The following is a 22,807-nucleotide window of genomic DNA, read 5'->3' as shown; positions in this document are numbered from 1 at the left end:
CCATCATAAGCTCCACAGATCACAAGCAAGCACGCTCCGCATGCTCCAGACGGGGTCTTACCCCTCTAGGGGCTTTCTGAGCATGCTTCATCCGGATATTGATCCACTTTGCCCAGATTGTGGTGAATTTTGCTCTTTGAGTCACATGCTCTGGCAGTGCCCTGCGTTACAGGATTTTAAAACAGAAGAAGACTGGACGACGGCAATCACAGACCCCAGACAAGACGTCCAGCTTCAGGCTGTCCAGAGGGCCCGTGAACGAGCGGAGAGGCATGGCCTCTCTGTTCCGACATGGGACTAGCCAACGGCTGGGTGGGGACCTACATAGTTGGCCCGCTGCCTTGCCTCTCAGGACCAAATAAAGTTGTTTGTCCTGTCCTGTCTTTAATCCTCCTTGGTTCTAACTCCCCGAGACGCAGGTACGCGTTCAGGCTTGACTGACGGTTAGATAGGTAGGCAGCTTTGTGATGCCTCTGTCAACGAGAGATGCATCAGACCCGGAATGCCCGGGACTCTCCCGTGGCCGCAATATCATGCCAGTATTGCTTTGCTGGTGCGTAATGTGGTTTTCGCGAAGCGCTGCGCGACGTAGCAGTGCTTTACTCCGGCTTGTCCCCACACTTGAATAAAATGGCAACGTCTGAACTTGAAGACCGCACAACGCGTCGCGTTTAGGACCTTCTACGGTAGGAGATCATGTGGGATAACGTTCACTAGTGTTAGTTGGTACAGCTCGTACTGTCTGGATTTTTTTTTGTCTTCATGGTTCACATGTTTTCTTTGCAGTGCTACCCTTTTCCTCCCTTTTTTTCCCCTCTTGCAGCTCGATCTTCGCGGCTCGATGAGAGTGCCCATGGACCGCGTGCCTTCGCGCCCAAGCGTCCATTAGACCACGTTTATTTTTTTATGCGCGTTTTCATCGCCTAGCAAGTTTTGCTTTCGTTGGAGGAGCGCTGACGCACTGTTCAGTGTTAGTTTTTAAGGAAGAAAACGCGCGATGGCGTGGCCTGCTTGCAGCGTATTCTAGAAAGAGCGAGAGAAACGAGAGAAACGACAGCCTATTTTCGCCTCATATAGTGGCGACATTCGCGGCAATCACGGCACCTGACTTTCCGGGAGCATTGGCAGCGTGGTAATTGCGGTGGCTGTGGCTATGCCCAAGAGACCAACTGGAAGAATTTTAATTACACTGATCAGATCAAGTCAATTGATTAACAGACCCAGTCTCCTCACATTACGGACCCTTTATTCTGCTCCTGCATTTTCTACTTTGACAACTATACAGCAGCGCACACGTGATCACGTCACGTGCACTGCACGTGATGTGATCACGTGTGCATGATTTTGACCTGTTGCGTGATTTTGACCTGTAGATAAGATTTTTCAAGGCTGCACGTGCTCGCCACCATCATTGAGCGTAGTGTTTCATGAGTCCAAATTCTGATACGAAATACAGTTAACTGGCGACTTAGTCACTGGGCTATATTGTCAAAATTCAGCACACTGGCCTACCTGGATACATATGCTGATGCGACACGGACTCTGACGATACTAGTGTAGATTGAGAAAACTTCCAAAGGCAAAAAATTGTTACTGTTTCTTGGTTAAACAGAGATTTGGCTTTCTGTCATATGTAATCTCTCCCGTGAACTTGTTATGTGTACCTTGCTAAATGAATCAACAGGCAATCAAGCCAAGGAAGGCATGGCCGACATTATTTGCCAAACTATAGTGTAATAATGTAAATTAAACTGAACTAAAAAGCAGCCATTCCATCCGCAGGATCTCGTCCCTCAACCTTCAAAGTGCACGTCCAATGCTGTACCTATTGAACTTTGGGGGGAGTGTTCCCGTCGACGTTGTAAGGTATGTCCAGAAGTAATAGCATGGAAAGCTGGGTAAGTTGGTTTGAGAAAATACTTTGAAACATTTTGGTGCGCACACAATAGACGAAAAAATGATAGGCGAAAAGACAATCCGGCGCGAACTCGCCATTCAGTTTATTGAAAGAAGTACACAAAATATATATCCAAAGGTAGCTCAAGAATGCATGTGCGTAAACAAAGCATGATACAAAGAAACAAGCAAAGCAAAAGACAACAAAACAAAACGAAAATTCGCAGATCCCACGTACCTGAGAATCGACGTTATTCGAAGCATAGGTGACCGTGACATAGGTGACCGCAGGTGACCGTGTTGCAATTTTTTTATTGAGCGACACGTAGTGAAATGGCGCTACATTTGTGTACAAATGTTGCATTCACACACACATTTGTTGAAGAGTTGCAGATGTTTATAGCAGCAGTTGTTTGCACTTGCGCAACGATGCCAACTAGAACATGTGTATTAGCAACACGAGAAGCTGATATGAAGCACTGATGCTCGCGAAGATACTGGCCTGGACACTGCTACATAAATCAACTTCAGCGCATGGTAACTAACCACAATCGACGTTAACCCGACGTGACCGCTGTGTCAAAGGAGTACATATGTAATGTTTATAAAAGTGCGTAGGCAGCACTGCAACCACTATAGATGTTTCACGAAGATTAGCGTCCATTGTAAAGTAGTTCCGAGACCTGGCGTAGCTCTGCGGTAAAATGCTTCATTGTCACGCAAAATGCTTGAGTTCGATTCCAGCTGGAACCCTGACATTTATTCTTCGAATTCGTCAGGTCGACGCTACCAATGTCGGGTATTTCTTAACGCTCGCACGTTAAAATTGCCCATGTGTGTTCTCGCCGTACCTGGGTAGATAAGTGTCAATAGCCTATGGCACATACCCGCATACTATAGCGGCACATACCCGCCCGTGGGTTTGCGCGCCACTGTCTGTCGGGAAGTGTTCGACGACGTACGTGACGGGATTAGGACATTCTTCATGTCTTGACCAGTGCGTCATATTCATCACACCATCTTACCCTCCCATACTAATTTTGGTTCACGCCACGGGAGCTTCCAAACGTAACCAGACAGACAGACAGACAGACAGACAGACAGACAGACAGATAGATAGATAGATAGATAGATAGACAGATAGACAGATAGACAGATAGATAGACAGACGGTTAGGTAGTTAGACAGACGGTTAGGTAGTTAGACAGACGGTTAGGTAGTTAGATAGATAGATAGATAGATAGATAGATAGTTAGATAGATAGATAGATAGATAGTTAGTTAGTTAGTTAGTTAGTTAGATAGATAGATAGATAGATAGTTAGTTAGTTAGTTAGATAGATAGATAGATAGTTAGTTAGTTAGTTAGTTAGTTAGATAGATAGATAGATAGATAGTTAGATAGATAGTTAGATAGATAGATAGATAGATAGATAGTTAGATAGATAGTTAGATAGATAGTTAGATAGATAGTTAGATAGATAGATAGTTAGATAGATAGATAGTTAGTTAGATAGTTAGTTAGATAGTTAGTTAGATAGTTAGTTAGTTAGATAGTTAGTTAGTTAGATAGTTAGTTAGTTAGTTAGTTAGTTAGTTAGTTAGTTAGTTAGTTAGTTAGTTAGATAGTTAGTTAGATAGTTAGATAGTTAGTTAGATAGTTAGATAGTTAGTTAGTTAGTTAGTTAGATAGTTAGATAGATAGATAGATAGATAGATAGATAGATAGATAGATGCGCTCGAATTCACCAATGTTCACTAAGAAATGCTTCATATTTAAGACACCATGACACTACGTGCAGAAGAAAAAGTATGACTCAAAAGTATGAACTCTTTGTACGTACAGTCGATGGGTTGCTGACGCATGTAACAGCACATCTGATATGAAGGCTTCTACTATTTTTCGAGTTAGCTTGTGTTTGCGAATAAACAAAATGTTCGTGTCACACCAAACAGGATAACATTAGCTGCTGCTGCAATGCTTGGCTAGGTGGGAGTGATCGCCATTATTTCCAAAGATTCGATGCTAATGCACCGGTCAGCCTGGCCAATATTTGCACGTCCGCAAGTTAAGGAAAATAAAGTGCTCCTATCCTGCACCTTACGAAATTTCCTTGTTTTTTATATCTTTTATTAAACTGTGTGCCCCGCGGCAGCCCTAGGATGCGCACCGATATGTTTCTAATAATGATCCGTAGAAGTGTTAGCCAGTGTGACATGCAGTCAAGGTGACCAGTGACAAACGTTTTCGCTGGAGGTTGTCACGGGGTCTTTGCGTGAGACGGCTCATGACGTATGTGCAAACCTGTGGTGTTAACTCTACCACGCTGAGGTTTCTGCTACAAATAAACAAAATAATTGTTTTCATAGCGGCTAATCCCTTTGTTAGAAGCAACCAAACAAATCAGACAGACGATCGGCCTAAGGAAAACATAGGGGACATTGTATTTAACTGTCGTGTATAGGAAGTACGACCTTAATGAAAGCGAATTAAGTCGGACGAAAGTTTTTCTATTTGTTGGATTCGAACCCGATACTCCTGATTATCACGTTTGAAGCTGTACTGACTGTAGCGAAATAAATTCCCTGTTTTCGTCCATTCCGAGGTTAAGCCGAAATTCGACATTGTCTCAAATATTGCGCTTCCCGTAATCTCGAGTTGCTGTGGGTACCTTGTGTATGCGCATAAACACATAAACATGAATTCTTGGTGTCCTTGCAACTTTTCGACCTTCGATCTCACCCGATATGTGCTTTGTGGAAACCTTTGACCACGTCATCTCTTCCTCCACCACGAGTCATCTTCGCGTTCCTGTCTCTTGCTTGCCTGCTGGGGAAAGCGTCGTGCAGCGAAGCCCATCATTGTGGCCTGCCCTTCTGGCTTCACTTCGCTAAGGGACTCTCTTCTGTGTTGGCGCTCATGACTGCGCGGTGACCAATGGCGGAGGAAGAGTGGGCGACGGACTGCATCTCACCTCACCGCCGCGAGACGTACCAGCTATCTCCGGATCCACCCTGGGCTACCAGAGGCCCATGAAATGCTTTCCACCGTCCTCATGTATATGTAAGTCGGTGTTATCGTACAGAGCTGTTCGAATGATAATCTCAAAGCTTTGAATGATAGGATGTTTGGCCGCCATGCAGAGAATCTATTGTTTTTAGCGACTATCATTTATGTCGAACCCATATTGTTTATTAAACTACACAAGCTTACCATTTAGTGCAATGTTTCACCATGCTTGAATTTCACCATTATATTGCAGTGAAATTGATCAACACATCTGCGTGTTTTTCTTATCTATGACAGAGGCATCCGCTCGCATTGTGCAATGTAGTGACTTAATATTGCTATTTCGCTCTGAATTGCAAAGAAATATGGACAACTTACATGAATTCATCTTAACCTGTGTAATACGGAGACTTCCATATGTGCCTACTTGTGGTTACATGTTTCTTGTGCATTTTACGCTCTTCCGTTTCGCCCATACATAGCTCAGATCGATGCTCCTTTGATTTGGTCTTGAAGCGATTGTGCGGTCGTGCTCGGCAGGTTCTCGTTTCTTCAATGAACCGGTTCAGCTGAAGCATCGTTACGTGAGGATAATAGACCTAATTTCTTTTGAATCTGTTTGCTTCGGGTATCCTGGTTAGAGAGCCTCCGGAATATATTTGTATATGGCTCGTTGCTAACACTTGCTCCGCTGGTTATGGTCCACGAGCTTTATCCAAGTACGTGTTACACACTTCAGTCTCTGCTGGTATTGGCTTTCCAACACGGGCAGCCAGCTTTGCATGTTTTGGTCATGCTTCGTCATGCCGGCGAACATGTCAGAGCATCAATATACCATAAAGCAAAATTCGACTGGAGGGGTATGTGAGGGTGAACCATAATAATGGCGAAAAAATTGCTGTGTAACGCAAGTCTCTTTGAAGTGTGTGGCGCGTAATGCTGATTTTCTTTAGTTGCTTACTTTAGCGTTCTTCGATATGTTTTTGTAGAAATCAAATACAGGGTTCTGAGCCAATAAGCACTGTGTGGCTCTGAAACAGTGTGCTGTACTTCTCGGGTGGTTTTTTCTTCTAACAATGACTCAGTCTATTAACGTTCTAGAACGTTAACAGACTGTTAATCATAGGATCGCAGGTACGTGCTGTTTGGTGCTTTTTGAAGGTCTCGAAGAGTTTTTTTTCCATTTTGTTTCTTCCAAGCCATACATGTCCACCATTATGCTTGTGCAATAAAAATAAATGCAGTGATACATCGTTCTCTTAAATCTGCTGATCATTATATTGTTGAATGCCACTTTATAAGGCCGGAGAAGACCCGCCCATATAACAGCAGCACGGCAGCCAGTCACCGCAGTGATTAAGAAATAGTACTGCTCATGCATTAGGCAATGTTCTCAATAGGAAATATGACCGGATGTGACGTCAGCCTGCAGTGCATTCTCATCGGTGCAAGATTGTGTGCATCCACTTTTCAAAAGCAAACTCCTTTGACTTATATAAAGCGGTATCAGTCAGTCTAGTAGAGGGCAAATTTTTATTTCAAGCCTTCATCATTGCGACATCCTCATGTACAGAAATATTGACGATTGCGTTAGATTGCTTGTTACATGGTGTTCTGCACAATTGCAGTTGTCCATTGCCCCCTTGCTTGTATCGCTTCACATTTACCTAATACTTACAGGTCTCAACCATTTTTGTATTATTCGCCTTCCTTTCGCTAAGTGTCAGTATTATATATAATGTCCATTTTAATCCATTATATTACCACCTGCCATCTTTGCCCATTGAAATGTGATTCCCATCTGGCTGCCAAATTTGTGCCCTGACTATACGTGCCGGATTCTGAACCGATTTTTCGTCAAAAGACTTGTGCTGTTGGGTTTGTTTACACTCTTTGTTTCAAATTTTGTGGTTGTAGCAATTCATCGAATAAAACGTGCATTGTCTGTTATGTTTTCTTATTTAGCCCTCGCTGGTGCTCAGCTAGTCGAGTTATTATCTGCTGCCTTGACGAATGGCGCAAACGGTGTTGCTCTACGAGTGAGGCTTTCATAAAATAGTTTGGGAACACACAGGGTGAGCACAACATTTTGTTTGTCCTACACTTGCTGTTGTGTTGAAATGTCTTTCTCCACCTATTTTTTCGAAGAACTCATTGTAGATTCTCAGATGTTGGTCTTCGGGAGGGGGGCAAGACAAGCTGGCTATAGTCGGGAAACGAGATGAAATATGTCCGGTTTCCTGGCTATAGTTGGTACTTTAGGTGGGACCTTATTAAGAGTGTACAACTTGAGATAAAGATGCTTTTTCGCCACTTTGAGTTGATATATTTGCAGTGATGAAGTCTCGTATCTCACAATGGTCGCTTGTAAAGCAAAAAAAAAAAAAGAAAACCGTTTGCCTTCTTGCACTAGGTGTACCTAAATGCTTTCAAACTTGCGGATCATGTTTGAAGTAATACAGCTATGTCGTGCCTGATGAAAGTATTACCGAACTGAACGTTTTGGGTTTGAGAACTGGTTCAGGTATTTCTAGTAATCTGAAGTTTGTAAGGATACGTTTATGGTGTTGACAGTAGTTGAGAAGCAGCTGAAGTGCTGGAAGCACTGTTTTGTGCGCTGATATGCCCCAGAATTACTCGAAGTCATTGTCGAAGGTCACTGAAAAACTTGAAAAGGTAAGTTTCGCTTCTCGCAATTACTGGCAGTTACCAATCAGGGGCGCTGTCATCGCAGGACCTCCCTTTACGCCCCGTTTCCCCGCAAAAAAAAAAAAAATGTTGAAAACACAGTGCATCAGTTCCCCGCCTACCTGCCCCCCTGTATGAGCTCGCTTGAAGTGGGTCCTCGTCCCTTCGCCACCACCACAACTCGAAAAATCCTGGCGTCGCCCCTGTTACCAATTATCCACAATTTTTACTTTGCGTAACATGACATGGCAAGAGAGGGAGAGAATAAGGTTGAGTGAAAGGCAAAAAAGATAACCCGAAGAAATTTTTGGTTTGCTACCGAGCACTGGGGAAAGAGAAATGGGCATGAAAAGGTAAGGGGGGAAAAGGAGGGAAATGGGCGGTTAAAAAATGGAAAAACGCGCACGAACTCATGCACAGGAATGTCGCAGGTCTTTCAGCGAGTCCGGTTGACCACCGAAACTTCAGCAGCCTTTTCGTCGCTTTCTGGCTTGACGTTCCAGCACTCCACAATTGAATTTTATCGTCGTCGTCGTCGTCGCAGCAGCAGCAGCCTCCTCCTCCTCCTCCTCCTCCTCCTCCTCCTCCTCCTCCTCCCCATCCCCTCCTCCTCCCCTTTCTCTCTGTTCAGCCAGTCAACTCGGGTCCTGTGCTTGCTGCTGCCAATTTATACCCGCAAACTTTCCTCTTCTTGATATCAACTACGATAATTTTAACCTCAGTATGTTCGCTTATCCATTCTGCTCTGTTCTTGTCTCCTAAGGTTACACATACCATTTTCCTTTCCATTGCTCGCTGCGTCGTCCTAAATTTAAACTGAGCCCTCTTTGTAAGTTTCCAGGTTTCTGCTCCGCCGCTAAGTACCGGCAAGATGCAGCTGTTATATACCTTCCTCTTGAGGGATAGTAGCAATCTACCTGTCATTTTATTGTAGTCCCGAGGAAATCATATTTAGTGGAGCGCAGTTTAAATCTAAAGTGGACAAGGGAGCAGGGTTGGCTCGTGTGCCAAGAATCGGGAACACAAGAACACAGGATATATTCATTCGAAAGAATCCCGCACCACTTCTCGCTCGTCCCACCCTAAACATGCTCCCACACCCTGTTCCATCATTTTGAGAGCGATAGAAGGCCTTTTTGCGCAGGCGCGTCCTGGAAGACTAGCATCGGCTCGTTACGAGGGGCCAGGAGATGAGAGATGCATATATGGGTTCCCCTGAAGAGGGGACTGCTTCCTCCCGGCGCAAGCACCGGAAAGCTCATTGTTAGTTTTTTATTCATACATCTAAATCTGTAGCGGCGTATTTGCGACATCACACGAGCTCACTAGACGTATGTACGTCACCGTGCCGAAGACGCAGTGTTGGGAGCTGTCGAAGCGGTAGACGAATGCCAGCGGAGACTCCTAAATGCGAGTTCGCGAAGGAGAGGCAACACTGAAAAGATAGGTTCACGGTATACTATTTACTTGGTATTTATTTATTTGCAACCACGCCGACACCGGAATTTAAACGAAACTATCTCTTTATGGTTTCATACGTTTGCTTATAGTGATGATCGTGTTCCACGACCGAGAGACTGGCAGAAGGAGAGTTTTCTTGTTGAGACGGCGCGGAAATGTTGCCCACTTATTATTATTATTATTATTATTATTATTATTATTATTATTATTAGTAGTAGTAGTAGTAGTAGTAGTAGAAGCACCGGTGCAATGCAGTCACGTGGCTTATATGCTTTCTTACTCTGCACGTGACGGCGTATAGCTTAACGCTTAAGATTCCCACCTCCAGGTCACATGGGCTAGGTTCGACTCCCAAAACTGCAATAGCCTTTACTTCCTTTGTTTTATATAATAAACATAAAGGCAAGTTTTATGGTTAATTTTTTTACTGTGATGTCTCTTTATGTGACATAAATACAGACGGACAAGGAAGTTTTGTCGTTTATAGCGTCGGGTGCTGATGCTCTGCACATCTAAGCTGCAAAACAACAGACCGTAATATAATGTTTTTTGTGGGAGGAAAGTTTACAATAATGTGGCCAGTTCGTTTGATCAAATACACGTCTCACCTTACAAAATTGCTTAGGGTCTTCGCATCAAGAGTGTTTTCAATAGGAGAAAACACAGAAAAGGTTCCCCTGATTCCTTGGCTTGCCCGCTCGCAGGGTCAGAGCTTGCGAAAAAACGCTGAGACCGTTATCTGCACTGATAGGGCTCAACTTTTTCTGACGTCACACCTTGCCGTGGAGGGCATAATTTGCATTTGTTCAGAAATAAAGTGTCCCTGGTGCGTTCGCTTTGCCGCAATGATTGGTTGAAACTGATCAAAAAAGCTGCGGCTCTTATCACCTTTGATAAGGCTCAACTTTATTTCTGACGTCACACCGTGCTGCAGATGGCATACTTTGCAGTTGTTCCAAGCAAAAGGGTGCTGAGGCGCTTTCTTCCCCGCAATGCAGGGTCAAAACTCACAAAAAAATTTGAGGCCTTTATCAGCCCTGATAAGGCTCAACTTTTGTCTGACGTCACACCTTGCTGAGGTCACACCATGCATTTGTTCCGAGCTGAAGGGCCCCTGGTGCGCGGGCTTCCCCGCAATTATTAATAGAAACAAGCCGAAAAAATTGAGGCTTTTATTAGACCTGATAAGGCTCTACTGTTGTCTGACGTCACACATTGCCATAGAGGGCATACTATGTATTTTTTCCGAGCTGAAGGGCCCCTTATGCGTTCACTTCGCCGCAATGCACAGTTAAAACTCGTCAAAAAAGTTCAGGCCCTTATCACCCCTGATAAGGCTCAACTTTTTATGTCGTCACACCTTGCCGTAGAGGACGTATTTACATTCGTTCATCGCTAAAGGGCTCCTGGTGTGTTGTATTTCTCGCAATGAATGGTCAAAACTAGCGAAAAAAGTTCAGGCACTTATCAGCTCTGATAGGGCTAAACTTTTTTCTGACGTCACACCATGCCGAGGAGGGCGTATTTGCAGTTGTTCCGAGCTAAAGGGCCCCTGATGCATTGGCTTGCCCGCAATGCATGGTCAAAATTAGCGAAAAAAGTTGAGGCACTTATCAGCTCTGATAGGGCTATACTTTCGTCTGACGTCACGTGCCGCGGATGGCGTACTCTGCAGTTGTTCCGAGCTAAGGAACCCCTGATGCGTTGGCTTGCCCACAATGCGTGGTCAAAACTAGTGAAAATGTTTAGGCCCTTATCAGCACTGATAGGGCTTAACTTTTTTCTGACGTCACACCATGCCGCAGAGGGCGTACTTTGCAGTTGTTCCAAGCTAAAGGGCCCCTGATGCGTTGGCTTGCCCAGAATGCGCGGTCAAAACTAGCGAAAAAAGTTGAGGCCCTTATCAGCACTGATAGGGCTATACGTCTGACGTCACATCGTGCCGCGGATGGCGTACTCTGCAGTTGTTCCGAGCTAAGGAACCCCTGATACGTTGGCTTGCCCACAATGCATGGTCAAAACTAGCGAAAAAAGTTGAGGCACTTATCAGCTCTGATAGGGCTCAACATTTTTCGGTCGTCACACCATGCCACGGAGGGCGTACTTTGCAGTTGTTCCGAGCTAAAGGGCCCCTGATGCGTTGGCTTGCCCATAATGCATGGCCAAAACTAGCTAAAAAAGTTGAGGCCCTTATCAGGCCTGATAGGGCTCAACATTTTTCTGACGTCACACCATGCCGCGGAGGGCGTACTTTGCATTGTTTCGAGCTAAAGGGCCCCTGATGCGCTGGCTTGCCCTCAATGCATGGTAAAACTAGCGAAAAAGTTTGAGGCCCTTATCAGCACTGATAGGGCTATACTTTTGTCTGACGTCACATCGTGCCGCGGATGGCGTACTCTGCAGTTGTTCCGAGCTAAGCAACCCCTGATGCGTTGGCTTGCCCACAATGCATGGTCAATACGAGCGAAAAAATTTGAGGCACTTATCAGCTCTGATAGGGCTCAACTTTTTTCTGACGTCACACGATGCCGTGGAGGGCGTACTTTGCAGTTGTTCTGAGCTAAACGGCACCTGATGCATTGGCTTCCTCGCAATTAATTGTCGAAATCAATTATCAAGCGCTGATAAGGATAATCGAAGAAAAAGAAGAACCTTTAATGCAGCGCTGGTATTCAAACCTAGTCCCTCGTGGTTCAAAGGGGACTGCTTTATCCATACAGCTAAGCACTAGAGGTCTGTTGTCTAAGCACATATGAGTTATGTGAATGCGTCTTACCAACGAATAACTACTTTCATCACAGCCCTCTGATTCAAACCTAGTCCCTTATGCGCCGAAGGTGATGGTATTAACCACTAAACTAAGCACGAACGCTTTCTAGGCACGAATGCATACGAACCACGTGAATGCGTCCTATCAACGAGATAGAGAGAGAGAGAGAGAGAAATAAACATTTATTGCGAAATAGGGTTCCCGGTGAATCCCGGTATCACAATACGGTGGAAGGAATCCCTATTCCAGGAACCCTCTGGCTTCGACTGCCCTCTTGTCCCTGGCCACGAGTTGTCGCTGTTCTTCCAGGTCCTCGAGGACGAGCTTGGCCTGCCACGTTTCGACTATGTGGACGCCATTCATTCTCGGTGCTTGGTCCCGCTCCAGTTGCATGTCGTGCTTTGCATGACACTGGCACTGCAGGAGCAAGTGTGCCAGGGTGTCCGGTACGCTGCAGAGTGGGCGAAAAAAAGAAAAGAAAAAAACTTTAATGAAAGCACCGGTATTCTAACGTGACCCCTGAATCTCTGAAGGTGGACGCCTTAACCACTAAACTAAGCACCAGTGCTCTGCCCGCTCGCATGCATATAAACTACGTGAATGCGTCCTACAAAAAGAAAAAAGACTTCCATCACAGCACTTGTATTCGAACGTACGCCCTCGCGCTCCGAATGCAAGCGCATTAACCATTGAGCTAAGAACCAACTTTTTATCTTTCATGGTACTTATTATAGTGCATATTCCAAATTGTAACATTTGCTTTGGCGTATAGAAATGTATTCAATATGCGAAAGCAATCGCACAGCTACTGCACAAGCATTCAAAGGCTTACATGCATATATACCTAGCAAGTCTAGAAAAAAAAAGGGAAGTTCCTGAAAAGGTTGCTAAGGATGAACACTTTATCAAGATTGGGTACCAGTCTGGCCTGAAATCAAGTTCTTCATTGATGTCTTTTAGATGAAGAGACATACGCATGAAATGAACACTTCAAGCAGTCGTTGCCTCTGCATTACGGTCTTGCATGTGCATTTTCTACAGACTGTGCAGTCCCCCAAAAACAGACATATCAAAGGGCACGTCATCAGGACATGTTGGGAGAAGGTAACGAATAGTATGGGGATGAATCTTAAAATCTCTTTTTAATGGTTCGTTGAAGGATGTCCCATAACAGAATGGCATCTTTGCAGCTAATAAAGGAGTGAGATATTTTCTCTGGTACACCGCAGAGACGACAATTAGGTGAAGAAACAAAAACACTCTTCTTTTGTAACAGTGGTTTTACCAGCAGCGTATCTGTATAAAGTTCATAAAAGACGGTTTTCGTGTCGATATAAATATACCCTTTCCGGACTCGTTTTAGTACATCATGTCCTGGAAGGTCGGAATATAAACGCTTCGGTTGCGTATTATATATGAATCATGTGAATGCGTCTTATCGAATTTAGGCTATAGGCTACCTTCTTGATGATAAATGGAGCCGCCACCATGTCCCGCATAATGGGTCAAATCTTTCGCGAACCGACAAATACAAGATTTTCAAAGGCTAATTTGTTTCTGAAACTCACTAACAATCAGTTTTATCAAATGGGACAAATCTTCCAGGAACCAGAAAATACAATATTTTCAAACGTCATGTATATATACTTACCTTCTTTATCAGAAATGCACCCACAATCACTTTTATTTAGCTAAGCACCAAAACGTGTTTGTCCGCATGCACATGAACCATGTGTATGCGTCCTACCAGCGAAAAAGGCCCCTCCGAGGTGGTCTAGGGGCTAAGGTACTCGGCTACTGACCCGCAGGTCGCGGGATCAAACCTCGGCTGCAGCGGCTGCATTTCCAATGAAGGCTGAAATGTTGTAGGCCCGTGTGCTCAGATTTGGGCACACGTTAAAGAACCCGAGGTGGTCGAAATTTCCGGAGCCCTCCACTACGGCGTCTCTCATAATCACATGGTGGTTTTGGATTGTTAACCCCCGCAAATCAATCAAATTACCGGTGAAAATTGAATGGTGACATTTGAACCTGTAGTTGCTCGCGCTCTGAAAGCGAGCGTCTTTACCGTTGAACTAAGCACCTACCTTTTGTCTTTATTACTTGGTGTTGCACTAAGCACTGATGCTTTCTTGACCCAAATGCACACGAACCATGTGAATGCATCATACTTGACGAAGAAAAAAAAAGTAGTTTCATCGCACCACTGGGATTCGGACCTTGGCCCTCATGTTCAGAAGGCAAGCGCCTTAACCATTAAGCTAAGCGCCAGCCTTTTTTTTTTGCTTTGTTACTTGGCTTTGGTACGAAACACATAGTACAGACGAAATTGGTAAGAAAACAAGCAGTGTACAAATTACACATGGAGACTGGGCAGTAAATCAGCATTGTGCTGGTTTTGCAAGGCCAAAATTCACGCATGTTCACCAGCGCCTCTACTCTTGAGAACAACTCTCGTGTTTCCGGTGGCGCTTTATCACTCTCAAGAAACCACCCAATGCTTTCTTTGAAACAGGCCCGTGCAGAACACGCATCCTTATCAAAGCGGCAACATGCCATTCTCACACTCCATATGCATACCTGCTAAGTTCCAAGGATTCTGAATACGGGATATTTCCGCAACAGGGGGAGGGGATGTGCTGAATTATTTGCCCCCATTTTTTCGGTGCCCCAAGAAAACAAAGACTCTCAGCATATCCGCGCAATGAATGATGATGAGTTGGGCGAAACGTCCATCTGTCCGTTCGTCTGTCCATCCATCCGTCTGTCAATCCGTCTGTCTGTCCGTCCGTCTGTCTGTCTGTCCGTTCGTCCGTCCGTCCGTCCGTCCGTTCGTCCATCTGTCTGCCTGTCCGTCTGTCTGCCTGTCCGTCCGTCCGTCCGTCCGTCCGTCCGTCCGTCCGTCCGTCCGTCTGTCTGTCTGTCTGTCGTCTGATAACGCTGGTTAATCCTGATGCAGGTCAAGGCTAAACTAAGAGGAGATTCGCCCCTAAAAAAATCGCGCGAAAAACAAGAGGGTATAGGGTTGAGGTCTCAATCGCAAGCGCCAACATCGGCGTGGCGGTCTTATAATGGCTTGCAGTAGCCGAACACACGAGGGTGGGGTTTCCCACGAAGGTGAGAGTCTCAAAGAATCAAAACAACTAGCCCAATTGATTTCCGTCAAAACAACCCGCGAACGTCTTTCTGGGACACACGTGAACTGAGGGGACGGCCCAGCCGGCTCCTGCAAAAGCGCTGGTCAAAGCTTTGCTCCCTACTTTGATTCTTTGGACAAGAGCGTCAAAGCGCTTCTAGCCTATTTTGCGTCTTTACTGCTTTTAATATGCCGCTGCATTAGCCGTGCGCCCTCGGAGCTTGTCGCGTCGCCGCGACCGTGGTCTTGTGCGTGGTGGTTGCGGAAACCGGTAGTTGCTGTCTCAATCCGCGTTGCTGTCTCAATGTGCCGCAATTTCGCCCACACAATTAGCGGAAAGCAGCATTGCTTAGACTGGTCCAGCTTGGAGGCGCGCACACTTTCTGGGTTCTGTGAGTTACGTCTTTCCCATACACGATCTTGTGAAGAACGACCGTGGTTTCGTACACAGTGGTCGTGGCAACGACAACCACGTGCACTGTGGAAGGCAGTGCGTGCGCCGGTCGCACAAATACTACCAAAGCTTCGGGTACGCCGCTCTCTGCCTTCGTTAGACGGTTTCGGTACTAAAGTTCGTATCAACCGCGGCGATTAGGAAAAGTGTTCGGAACATTCGAAATTAGGCACAATGGACATGGTAGAATTTGGCTAAGAATTTCATGAATTCGTATCTGCCGCGGTTCTGCATCACTGAGATTCCATCGTACGTTTTGATGAGCGCCTTTTGAAGTCGTTTGTAATAAAATTGGGTAGGTTAGAAAAAAGCCTGGACTACATTGAGCTGCTTTTTTGTCTATGCTGCCCGATCACGCACAAAAAAAAAAGTTCGATTTCCGGAAGGTTTTCATGACAACCGTACAAGCGGAAGAAACAGTCGAAATCCGGGAGTCTCCTGGCAATCGGGGAGAATTGGCAGATGCATATGCAGTGGAGACCCATAAGCTAACAGCATAACTGCATAGCTGTAGCATATCTACTACATTTAGAAACCTAATGGCACACAGGTGTTCTTTTTTCGCTGTTCTCTGCTAGACATCCGGAAAATACACTTTCTAGTTGCTTACAAATAAAACAATACATACCCCAAGATAACAAGTGGAGTTTTCTCCCCAAGAAAGTTTTAACAGGCAGTGTCGCACTAAAGAGTTTAAAGAAAAAAGTCTTGGCTTCCAGCGTCACATGCATCGTTTTAACCCTCTTTACAATGTCGCTACCTCGACCAACATTGCACAGAGACTGGTACATTGGCACTGGAAAAATACCGTGGAACCCCGTCACTAATTTTGTGAATAGGCCCCCAGAACGGCTTTACGCTCTCCTATAGTTGAGTGCCTAGTACTCTAAATTGCTACTCACTTTTTCGAAACACACCGTATAACGCAAAATGGAGTTGTTTTCATCCACGACAGCACGGTACTCTAGTGAAAGACTTACACCAAGAAATCTTTAACTGGGCGCAATTTCTTCATAAGAATCTCACACACCTCTCCGCAAACGCATCCCTGAATAGTATGCCAAGCAGCCATGGGTTGACCTAAAGTTGACTTAATGCAAGAAGGTGCTATTTATTCATCACCTTAGACGCTCACGATGGTTCATACAGCCTCTTTACGAGCACTTGCTTCCGCCCCACTCATGCTCATGTCTTCATTCATACTACTACGCTGTGTGTGAGAGAGAGGAGTAGGCGCTAATATTATGCAGAGCAGTGTAGCCTTGCACAGCCTTTTCTTTGGAGCTGAAGAGAGATAGTCAGTGAAAAAAAAAATGTTTGCTAATTATTCTCCAAGAAACTACTACCTCGCTTAGAAATGTTCGGTAGTAGACCAGGCGTCACGGCACTTGTTGACACAGCATATTTTGCGAGGGGGTCGCGCAGGCGAACATGCAGTGCCACGCTAAGTCCGCTTCACCAACGGGTGGGGGGGGGGGTGCAGCGCGGGTGCTACTTTAATAGAGTTTCTGTACAAGCTTCCTATACCTAAAGGCAGCATATACAGTAACTCTATACTAGCTGAAGATGTTGGTAGAAATTTTTGCTTTGCAGGAGCAAGCAATCTGAGCATAGCGTTCTGTCAAGTATAAGCACTGCGAAAGGTCCCTCTCTTTCTTTCCTTGCTTTCTCTTTTTCCTCTCAACAATGTTAAAGCAATGCTCAGAGGCGAGGAAGAAACCGCGCAATTTTTTACAGACTTCTCTGTTTGGGCTTGTAGCGAAAGCACAGTAAACAAATCTGAAAACCTGTTGTGCCCGGGTACCACTTATATTCCTTGTAAACCGTCTTCTTGACCAGTCTATGCCTTAGCGTCACGTACCAACTAACCCAGATTTAGAATTTATTGCCAAACATGAAGCATGCAGTCGTGGACGAGTGACTGGTTACATCTATTTCTTACTAGACGCATCCGGCTAGACGTCGATGGTGGTGATATCAGCATTTCTTTTGCGGTGTTCTCCTCGACTTCTCACCCAGTCTTGGTGTTAGGCGTCTTTTGGAATAAAAAAACGTATGTCGTCCATGATAGGTTGCGGTCAATATTTACACCTATAAATATGTACTCCCGATAGCATCTATCTGTGTACACGTTGTACCATTCCAGGTACCATTCCAAGTCTGTTAGCAAGTGAAGCATTATCCTTTCCGTTTTTCAGGACAGGATAATGAAGGCCAGGATAACCAAGTCCTTGTTCTAGGACTCGTTTGAAATATTCAGCACCACGTGTCGTGCCTTCTACCCAAGGTTTTCAAATGCTAAGTAGGTCACACTGGCAGTACCAGGTGATCATGAGCATCTGGAGGTTGCCAGTGCAATTTCAACCTCATATGCCGCAAATATGACGTGGCCCATACGGCATGAGTTCCGGGACGCGGGAGTGGCGCGTTGTGTAGAAGCGCGTGTAGCCAGTCTCTCACCAAATTATTCAATCGCTTTAATCTTTCTTCCGCCTTGTTTGAGAGAGTGACTTCAAAGAGGGAAATGCTGCTGTGGCAGATCATGAAGTGCACACACGGTATTTCATATTTTAGGCAGACGCTGGCGTTGATACAAGGATTAGCAGAATAGTTTTCACCTGTTAGATTAAAGTGCGCCAATAGGGCGTTGAATATGATTTTGCAGCTGTCTTTCTGAGGTCATTTAGTTTTTTCGCTTCTTTGCACTCTCCTCCTAATGGTTCTTAGAAGTTGTAATTCAGCATCAAATTCATTTTACTTCGAAAACGGCCGAAAGGTTCCCGTATAGCCCCTTTCACAGCGTTATAAATCTCATTCTCAAATCTTGATTGAAGTGCATCTTCCCATACTTTTCCATGTGCAGCCGGAATGCTGAGCAATCCCGAATTCAGCGGAGGGTGGCGCAGATGTGCCCCTTAGCCGTTTCTTTACCTTGAGAAGAGTACGAACATGGTGACTGCGTGTGATTCGAAGTCTGCGAACCATTTCACGGTTCTTTCCAGGTGCAGATGGACCAGGGTCAAGTCCAAGCAACTGTTGTAGGTAGTTCCCTGCAGACATGTTGGACAAGCATCATTGAGGCAGAACAGATTGCCGTGTGTTGCAAGCATCTCTTTTTCCTTCCCGTAGAATCCATCTTCCGGCTCCCCTAAACGGAAGATCGTCATTAAAGTCTCCTTGAGAATCCACGAGATCGGTGTCAACAAGGGTGACACCGATCACAATCGGAATATTTCTTGACTTTAAGAAAGCGTTTGATTCTATTAAGCATGAAATTCTTCTACAAAAGATTACCGAATACGAAATGCGGGGCTCGTCTCTTAATTTAATAAGAAGTTACCTTAGTAACCGGTTCCAATATACTGATATGAAATACTCAAAGTCTGAAATGGGCAAGATAAATTATGGCGTCCCACAGGGCTCCATACTTGGGCCACTTCTATTTCTATTATATATAAACGATATCGTAAACGTACCTCTAACAGCAGATATTATATTATACGCAGACGACACTAATGTATTTTTTCCGGTCAGGATATCTCTAGTATAAAAAAACGAGCTAACCTTTGGCTTAACAATTGGTCTCTATGGTTGAAAATAAATCAGTTAGAACTAAATATCAAGAAAACAAAGTACATTATTTTTCACCCTCGAAACCATTCCATTCTCCGTAATACGCAGCTGTCATTCAGAGGAGTTTCGATTGAGCGAGTTCAGACTCAAAAGTTCTTAGGCGTCATTTTTCACGAAACGTTGAACTGGTCTAGTCACATAGATAAACTACGTACCCAGGTATCACGGTCCATTGGTGTGATTGGAAAAATTAGGTGCTTTCTACCCCTTTGGGTGGCAAAGCAACTTTACTACGCTTTAGTTTATTCCCGCATACAATACTGCCTGTTAATCTGGGGCTCGACAACAAAAACAAATAAAATTGGGATTCACCGACTGCAAAAAAGAATGCTACGTATAATCGAGAATGTTCCGCGTCGAACGCCTTCTGCTCCTCTTTTCCTTAAGCATGGAATCCTAAAATTTGAAAATATCTTTCATAAAAAGCTAGCGAGAGTCATTTACGATCAAATCAAATCAAACGCAGTTAAATTTCATGATGCTTACTCCTGGAAACTACCAATGTATAACTTTAGAAGAACCACCTATTACAGTGAGAGGACTCGGACCAACTACGGTTGACAAAAGCTAGCGCACTTTATTCCTTCGTTTTTAAACTCAAATACCATGGCCACCACCATAGTGAATGAAAGTCAATCCCCAGCAATTTTCAAAAAGAAGATACACGCTTATCTACTCATGCTTCAAACGTGATATGTCTTTTTTGTGTGTTAATGAAGTGCAACTCGTGTAGCTTTGCTGAAACGCACTGCAATTTTTTCACTTCCTCACAACTGTTCACAACTACGTTTTTGTTTTTATAGGATTTTAAAGGGCTTTTATGTGTAAAGAGTGCATTTATAGATGTCTAATTATTTCTTATCTTTTCCACGCTCTACGTCTACACTTTGTATATTTCACTGTATTGAATCTATGTATTCATGCTCTAGACACACATGCTGAGTGTTGTGCATTATTGTGGTCTGGGCGGGGATCGGTGCATTGTCAGGCATTCAGTTGCCTTTTCACCACCCCTTTCCATTCAACCACTGGATAAGTGATGTATGTTTAAAACTATGATGATGAATAAACTTCAAAACTTCAAACTTCAATTCAGAGGGTTCGCAAGCCTGCACATTTTAACTGAAAGCGTATACAGTCAGGGGTAACCAAATAGATGAAAGAAGGTGAAAGATAAACGGTAGATTAGCTGCAATGGACAGAAGCAATATATACCATGGATATACAACATTGGAAGGTAAAAAAATTGAAATAAAGTATGTATACACCGTTACAATGCACATTAGAAACAGAAGACATATGAGTCATACCCCCAGTCAAGCTTGATGTTGAGTCGTTTATTGACGCATGATAGTGAAGTAGGCACATAGAAGGCTTGAAACAATTGGAGTCCTGTTGCGTTCAGAGCCTAGGCTGACAACTGAGCGGTGTTCTTTTGATCCTCAAACAATTAGCCGAACGGTTGGTTACCTATGCCTGCCAGGTATTGTCCCTCCTAGCCGGAGGGCGAGGCATCGTGCCGCCATGACGCCGTAAGTCGTTCACGAGATGGCGACAAGTGCAGCATCGTCCTTGGAAGAGACCACGGCGGCAGCCGCGAATCGCCTCTCTAATTTAGCGAGCAGTTCGGCGGACCCTTTTCTTGAGCTGCGGTGGCCCCTTTGATGCATGCTGTCGTGAGCTTGGGAGAACTCGTCCAGCGGCACACACGTTGGTCCACACGTTGGTCCACAGTGCAGATGGTCCACGGTGCAGTAGACCAACGTTGGTCCACAGCCCAGCCACGTTGGTCCAGAGTGCAGTGTAGCGACAACGCCTCTATATTGGACGTTTACGTTGGCCGTGTATGCTCACCACCCTCGAAGGTTGTGTGTTCAGTGTAACACGTGCTTGCACAGTACCGTCTGCACGCGTTCCCTGATCTAGGGATCTGGGGAGAATGTACTCTTTATAATGAGCCACCCGGCTCATTCGAAAGACGACCACGTTCGAAAGCTCGCCATGTAAAAAAGAACTCGTCATGTACAGCTCGCCATGTACATATTGTAAATAAAGCTGTTCCAAGATCACTTTGACTTGGGAGAGTTGGTACATATTTGAATAGGCTTCAGCGCAATTTAGACGAAGACAAAAAAAAAGACACACAAAACAGTGCTCGTCTATGTTCTGTGTCTCTCCTTTGGTCTTCATCTAAATTGCGCTGAATCCTATACAAGTAAATAAACCCTTTCTACTATAAGTTCGACCTCCTCCTGCCTCGGCGTCTTCATCCCGGATCTCCGGTGCTGGCAAACCCCGGTCGCGACAGTCTCTGTAACATAATTAGGGATTAGAATGCCTGCATTGACGAACAAGTAACGCCTATAAACCCAAATTCAAAGCAGCTCGAAGAAACTTTGACTTTGGCATTTCCAGTTTTTTTTTATTTTTTTCAGCCTGAGGCGCATGCCTGGAATGTGAATGCCACTTTGAACGCTAATATATAGACGGAAACGTCGTCGAACCAGGAGAGTCACTGGCGCAAACTTTTCCGTATGAGGATGCGCGTTCATCGGAAAAAGAAACACTTATGCAGAAGTTATGCCACTGGAGCCTACGTTTCAGCAACTGTACTTGTCTTCATCAGGGAAACGACTGCACTTTCTGCTGGAACAGCAGTTGCTGCGGCGCCAGCGATGACAAGCCCCTTGTCGAAACGTTGGCTCTGTTGTTCCCTTTTTTGGCCGTCGACTTTCTAGCTCATCAAACCGTCATCTCATTTTGCACATGCGCACTCTTAGAATTACCAGGCTAACGCTGTATACGATGGGCGTTTATATGTGGACGTGGTTTCCCTACGAAGCAAGCTTGGAGCAAGGTGCCGCAGATGGACAGACGTCAACATGTCTGTCCCGAATGATTCAACAGAGCACAACAATGCGAACAGTGTCGTTAGTTTGCTACCTGCAATGTGAGAGGTTTTCTTGTTGTGATTAGCAAAAGGAGACAGAACACTGTAATCAGGAGTGTCGCAACTAGGGCTAGTTGGTGTGACATGACGATAGTAATAGCGCGAGAATAGAACGACAACATAGAATCCTTCGGGTCCTTCTTGTATCTGTGTCGTCGTTCTGTTCTCGCGCTATAGCTCCCGTCCTGTAATCAGGTTTGGTAATTAAAACGGTAGCCTTCAACGTGGCAGCGCTGGCTTGGTACTAGTTCAAGCAATTTATACAGAAAATGCGGGATAATGTGCTTAGAAAAATATCACGTGCATGCTACAAACGAAGAGCTGCATCTAGTTGACAAAATTAAACTCACCTGCCCTGGAAGCCACTGCGTTTAGTTAGTCGCACTGACACGCATGGCTCATCACAGGCTCTGTGTGGTCGACCATCATTGGATCACTTTTGGGAACATAAGCATACTATCTATATATTATAGCTCTTGCCTTCGGCATTATCGCTTTCAGTGCGCTTTGAAGCGTTTAAGTGACTAGGGGCGATCAACCGAGTTGTGTAAATCAACCGGACGAAACTATGCATCCTGACACATTCTTCGCTTGTTCATTGCCGCTCGCTTCAAATTTCGCCTCCCTTTGACAATATATATTGTTCAGACGATCGTTGGGACATTCTAGAATAGCGTTACAACTGTTTAGTGTCCACTGCCACCAACACTTTTCGCATAATGCGCATGACCGGGTTTTAGAATGCCTGCACAGTTGGACCAAAATGGTGCAGCGGAAACAGCCACAGTTGAACACGAACGACAAGTTACT

At 44.9% G+C, this 22,807-nt stretch overlaps 1 long non-coding RNA gene across 1 annotated transcript in view; it reads right to left on the bottom strand.

Annotated features, from left to right (window-relative positions):
- Window positions 1-11,989: 11,989 nt before the first annotated feature.
- Window positions 11,990-22,807, bottom strand: part of LOC142802777 (uncharacterized) — a 32,662-nt gene continuing 21,844 nt past the window's right edge. Inside the window, exon 3 of the long non-coding RNA XR_012893986.1 lies at window positions 11,990-12,275. This is a non-coding gene — a long non-coding RNA (uncharacterized LOC142802777). The remainder of the gene's footprint in view (window positions 12,276-22,807) is intronic.

Source organism: Rhipicephalus microplus, chromosome 3, assembly GCF_043290135.1.
Source record: "Rhipicephalus microplus isolate Deutch F79 chromosome 3, USDA_Rmic, whole genome shotgun sequence".
Lineage (NCBI taxonomy): Eukaryota > Metazoa > Arthropoda > Arachnida > Ixodida > Ixodidae > Rhipicephalus > Rhipicephalus microplus.
The sequence above is the reverse complement of the archived record's forward strand: the minus strand, read 5'-3'. Positions and strand labels throughout refer to the sequence as shown.